Source organism: Cebus imitator, unplaced genomic scaffold (assembly GCF_001604975.1).
Source record: "Cebus imitator isolate Cc_AM_T3 unplaced genomic scaffold, Cebus_imitator-1.0 Scaffold540, whole genome shotgun sequence".
In the NCBI taxonomy this organism is placed as follows: domain Eukaryota; kingdom Metazoa; phylum Chordata; class Mammalia; order Primates; family Cebidae; genus Cebus; species Cebus imitator.
Genome location: NW_016107855.1, coordinates 976,135 through 982,515, shown reverse-complemented (window position 1 = coordinate 982,515; position 6,381 = coordinate 976,135). Strand labels below are relative to the sequence as shown.

Below are 6,381 nucleotides of genomic sequence, written 5' to 3'. Positions count from 1 at the left end.
ATAGCCATGAAGACCTTCCAGGGACAAGATATGGAGGTGGAAGGCAGTGATACTTATGATCCTGACCCTGTGTGCCTAGGCTAATGTCTGTGTTTGTGCCTTAGGTTTTAACACAAAAGTTTAAACAGTAGGCACAGAGCTGCCTCGTCTGAGGGGACGCGAGGATCACCCTGGCTGTCGCTCCGGCCACTGCCCCGGGCTGGGCCCTGACAAGCCGCCCGAGGACAGGCTCCGAGCCTGGCCCGGACCCCAGCGTTGCCCCCCACTTCTCTTCCTTCTGTTCCCACCAGCGGTTTCCCGCCTCGCACCTCCACCTCTGGACTTGCCTTTCCTTCTCTCCGCGCGTGGAGGGAGCCAGCGCTTAGGCCGGAGTGAGCCAGGGGGCTGCCCGCCGTGAAGGCACGCGGGGACCGATTCACCATGGAGGGCGCCAGCGGCGCGAACCACAAGAACAAGATAAGTTCTGAACGTCGAAAAGTCTCGAGATGCAGCCAGATCTCGCCGAAGAATCTGAAGTTTTTTATGAGCTTGCTCATCAGTTGCCACGTCCACATAATGTGAGCTCACATCTTGATAAGGCTTCTGTTATGGGATTTACCATCAGCTACCTGCGTGTGAGGAAACTGCTGGATGCTGGTGATTTGGATATTGAAGATGAAATGAAAGCACAAATGAATTGCTTTTATTTGAAAGCCTTGGATGGTTTTATTATGGTTCTCACAGATGAGGGTGACATGATTTACATTTCCGATAATGTGAGCAAATACATGGGATTAACTCAGTTTGAACTCACTGGACACAGGGTGTTTGATTTTACTCATCCATGTGACCAAGGGGAAATGAGAGAAATGCTTACACAGAAATGGCCCTGTGAAAAAGGGTAAAGAACAAAACACACAGCGAAGCTTTTTTCTCAGAATGAAGTGTACCTTAACTAGCCGAGGGAGAAGTATGAACATAAAGTCTGCAACATGGAAGGTATTACACTGCACAAGCCATATTCACGTATTGATACCAACAGTAACCAACCTCAGTGTGGGCGTAAGAAACCACCTATGACCTGTTTGGTGCTGATTTGTGAACCCATTCCTCACCCATCAAATATTGAAATTCCTTTAGATAGCAAGACTTCTCTCAGTCGACACAGCCTGGATATGAAATTTTCTTATTGTGATGAAAGAATTACCGAATTGATGGGATATGAGCCAGAAGAACTTTTAGGCCGCTCAATTTACAAATATTATCATGCTTTAGACTCTGATCATCTGACCAAAACCCATCATGATATGTTTACTAAAGGACAAGTCACCACAGGACAGTACAGGATGCTTGCCAAAAGAGGTGGATATGTCTGGGTTCAAACTCAAGCCACTGTCATATATAACACCAAGAACTCTCAACCACAGTGCATTGTGTGTGTAAATTATGTTGTGAGTGGTATTATTCAGCACAACTTGATTTTCTCCCTTCAACAAACAGAATGTGTCCTTAAACTGGTTGAATCTTCAGATATGAAAATGACTCAGCTGCTCACCAAAGTTGAATCAGAAGATACAAGTAGCCTCTTTGATAAGCTTAAGAAGGAACCTGATGCTTTAACTTTGCTGGCCCCGGCTGCTGGAGACACAATCATATCTTTAGATTTTGGCAGCAATGACACAGAAACTGATGACCAGCAACTTGAGGAAGTACCATTGTATAATGATGTAATGCTCCCCTCATGCAATGAAAAATTACAGAATATCAATTTGTCAATGTCTCCATTAGACACCTCTGAAACTCCAAAGCCACTTCAAAGTAGTGCTGACCCTGCACTGAATCAAGAAGTTGCATTAAAATTAGAACCAAATCCAGAGTCACTGGAACTTTCTTTTACCATGCCCCAGATTCAGGATCAGCCACCCAGTCCTTCTGATGGAAGCATAAGACAAAGTTCACCTGAGCCTAACAGTCCCAGTGAATATTGTTTTTATGTGGATAGTGATACGGTCAATGAATTCAAGTTGGAATTGGTAGAAAAACTTTTTGCTGAAGACACGGAAGCGAAGAACCCATTTTGTACTCAGGACACCGATTTAGACTTGGAGATGTTAGCTCCCTATATCCCAATGGATGCTGACTTTCAGTTAAGCTCCTTTGATCAGTTGTTACTGTTAGAAAGCAGTTCTGCAAGCCCTGAAAGCGCAAGCCCTCAAAGCACCGTTACAGTATTCCAGCAGACTCAGATACAAGAACTTACTGCTAATGCCACCACTACCACTACTGATGAATTAAAAACAGGGACAAAAGACCGTATGGAAGACATTAAAATATTGATTCCATCTCCATCTCCTACCCACATACATAAAGAAACTACTAGTGCCACATCATCGCCATATAGAGATACTCAAAGTCCGACAGCCTCACCAAACAGAGCAGGAAAAGGGGTCATAGAACAGACAGAAAAGTCTCATCCAAGAAGCCCTAACGTGTTATCTGTTGCTTTGAGTCAGAGAACTACAGTTCCTGAGGAAGAACTAAATCCAAAGATACTAGCTTTGCAGAATGCTCAGAGAAAGCGAAACATTGAACATGATGGTTCGCTTTTTCAAGCAGTAGGAATTGGAACATTATCAGCAGCCAGATGATCATGCAACTACTACATCACTTTCCTGGAAACGTGTAAAAGGATGCAAATCTAGTGAACAGAATGGAATGGAGCAAAAGACAATTATTTTAATATCCTCTGATTTAGCATGTAGACTGCTGGGGAAATCAATGGATGAAAGTGGATTACCACAGCTGACCAGTTATGATTGTGAAGTTAATGCTCCTATACAAGGCAGCAGAAACCTACTGCAGGGCGAAGAATTACTCAGAGCTTTGGATCAAGTTAACTGAGCTTTTTCATAATTTCATTCCTTTTTTTGGACACTGGTGGCTCATTACCTAAAGCAGTCTATTTATATTTTCTACATCTAATTTTAGAAGCCTGGCTATAATACTGCACAAACTTGGTTAGTTCAATTTTGATTCCCTTTCAACTTAATTTACATTAATACTCTTTTTTAGTGTGTTCTTTAATGCTGGATCACAGACAGCTCATTTTCTCAGTTTTTTGGTATTTAAACCATTGCATTGCAGTAGCATCATTTTTAAAAATGCACCTTTTTATTTATTTATTTTTGGCTAGGGAGTTTATCCCTTTTTTGAATTATTTTAATAAGATGCCAATATAATTTTTGTAAGAAGGCAGTAAGCTTTCATCATGATCATAGGCAGTGAAAAAATTTTTACATCTTTTTTTCACATTTTACATAAACAAAAATGCTGGCAACAAATTGCCAGCAGTAAGTGGTAGCCACAATTGCACAATATATTTTCTTAAAAAATACCAGCAGTTACTCATGGAATATATTCTGTGTTTATAAAACTAGTTTTTAAGAAGAAATTTTTTTTTGGCCTATGAAATTGTTAAACCTGGAACATGACATTGTTAATCATATAATAATGATTCTTAAATGCTGTATGGTTTATTATTTAAATGGGTAAAGCCATTTACATGATATAGAAAGATATGCATATATCTAGAAGGTATGTGGCATTTATTTGGGTAAAATTCTCAATTCAGAAAAATCATCTGATGTTTCTATAGTCACTTTGCCAGCTCAAAAGAAAACAATACCCTATGTAGTTGTGGAAGTTTATGCTAATATTGTGTAACTGATATTAAACCTAAATGTTCTGCCTACCCTGTTGATATAAAGATATTTTGAGCAGACTGTAAACAAGAAAAAAAAATCATACATTCTTAGCAAAATTGCCTCGTATGTTAATTTGCTCAAAATACAATGTTTGATTTTATGCACTTTGTCGCTATTAACATCCTTCTTTTTTCATGTAGATTTCAATAATTGAGTAATTTTAGAAGCATTATTTTAGGAATATATAGTTGTCACCATAAATATCTTGTTTTTTCTATGTACATTGTACAAATTTTTCATTCCCTTTGCTCTTTGTGGTTGGAGTTAACACTAACTGTATTGTTTTGTTACATCAAATAAACATCTTCTGTGGACCAGGAAAAAAAAAAAGTTTAAAAAGTAAAAAAAAAAATAAAAACAAATATTTTTAAAATAATAAGTCTTATAGAATAAGGATATCAAAAAAAATATTTGTGTACGGTTATAAAATACATTTGTGTCTTAAGCTAAATGTTATTACAAAAGTCAAAATGATTTTTAAAAATTTAAAAATTATTAAAGTTACAATAAGCTAAGTTTAATTTGTTATTGAAAAAATAAGCATATTTTTTAATTTAGCATAGCCTAAGCATGCAGTATTTAGAAAGTCTATACAGTAACATACAGCAATATCTTAAGCCTTTCACATTCACTCACCACTCACTCGCTGACTCACTCAGAGCAGCTTCTAGTCCTGCAAGGCTCCATTCATGCTAAGTGCCCTATGCAGATGTACCGTTTCAAAAATATTTTATACTGTGTTTTTACTGTGCCTTTCCTAGATTTAAATACACAGCTGCCTACAATATTCAGTACAGAAACATGCTGTACAGGTATGTAGCCTAGGAGCACTTGGATTTATCATCTAGCCTCGGTATGTAGTAGACTATACCATCTAGATTTGTGTAAGTACACTCTATGATGTTCACCTGACAACAAAATCCCCTAAAGACACATTTCTCAGAACACATTCTCATCATTAAATGATACATAATATAGTTCCAAAGTTCAGACTATGAGACCAAGGTGAGATTGACTTTATCAACACAGTTCTGTGTTAGATACTCTGCCACTCCCATTTCATTGTTCCACAAAGCTGCCAGTTATGGATAAAGGAAAGAAATTGTTTAACTAGGCAATCCTTGTTAAAAGGGCGACCCTGGGCCAGTGTGGTGGCTCATTCCTGTAATCCCAGCACTTTACAAGGTCAGGGTGAGAGGATTATTTGAGCCCAGGAGTTGGAGACCAGCCTGGGAAACATAGTGAGACCCTGTTTCAAAAAAAATGGCAAACTCAACTTTACAGCATGCATCTAGATATCTCAACTTCATCATTCCACACATATAAATAAGTTTAATTTAATATATGTAGGAAACTTGAATGTGTTTTAGAATCTAGCCTATCTTTCGACAGCTGTGAGATTTCATAGAAAATACCACAAGTAGTAGTTACTTCTTGAAAGTTTCTCCATAACCAAAAATTATTTCATTTGTTATCCCAGCTGTTTTCTTTCCCTACTTAAAGCAACCAAAATTTTAAATAATGTTGTGGAGAAAGCTAAAATGATATTATAGTTTCTTTCTTTACAAAATTAAATATAGAAGTTGAAAATGACCTCTGTTAATAGTTTCCAAAATTTCACTGTCACAGCTTGACACAACTGCTAGCATTTATCGGAAGCTATGGCCCTACCACAAGGTTAGAACATTTTTGTCACTGTCTTCACAGATGGTAAAGCACATTTCTACTAGTAAAAGGACAGAAGAAAACACATTAAAATTCTTAGTAAGCAATAATGTTTCTTAGCCCAATGCCAGATCAGATCTCATAAATCATCTTTAAAAATCGGCCACTTTGTTGAAATTCAACGATGACCCAGGACTTACTTAGTAATGATGATCCATAACTCTCTTTTCTTATTTGTCTACAAATGTGGTTTTCTAAAGGTATTTCTTTAGTCAACTAATCAAAGAGACTACCAAAACCCTTTCTTAAGTAAGGAATTTATAGAATGTGGCAAGGGTTTTATTTGTTTATTGCTTCAGTTCGTTTAACATATAATATAGACGGTCTTTGAGCTGAGCCGAGGTGGTCGCTTTTAGCGCAGCCTTCCCACAGCTGCGGATCCCCGCTTAAGCCTCCTGTGGAAGCCCGGGCCCGCTTCGCAGCTTTCTCCCTTTGTCTCATAACCATGTCCACCAACGAGAATGCACATACACCAGCTGCCCGTCTTAACAGATTCAAGAATAAGGGAAAAGACAGTACAGAAATGAGGCGTCGCAGAATAGAAGTCAATGTGGAGCTGAGGAAAGCTAAGAAGGATGATCAGATGCTGAAGAGGAGAAATGTAAGCTCATTTCCTGATGATGCTACTTCTCCACTGCAGGAAAACCGCAACAACCAGGGCACTGTAAATTGGTCTGTTGATGACATTGTCAAAGGCATAAATAGCAACAACGTGGAAAATCAGCTCCAAGCTACCCAAGCTGCCAGGAAACTACTTTCTAGAGAAAAACAGCCCCCCATAGACAACATAATCCAGGCTGGTTTGATTCCAAAATTTGTGTCCTTCTTGGGCAGAACTGATTGTAGTCCCATTCAGTTTGAATCTGCTTGGGCACTCACTAACATTGCTTCTGGGACATCAGAACAAACCAAG

General features: G+C 38.6%; 1 pseudogene across 1 annotated transcript; it reads left to right on the top strand.

The window, feature by feature from the left end:
- Positions 1-207: 207 nt before the first annotated feature.
- LOC108293547 lies at positions 208-4,073 on the top strand (annotated as a pseudogene). Its single transcript, XR_001820731.2, has one exon. The product of XR_001820731.2 is annotated as a hypoxia-inducible factor 1-alpha-like (transcript).
- The last annotated feature ends 2,308 nt before the right edge of the window (positions 4,074-6,381 follow it).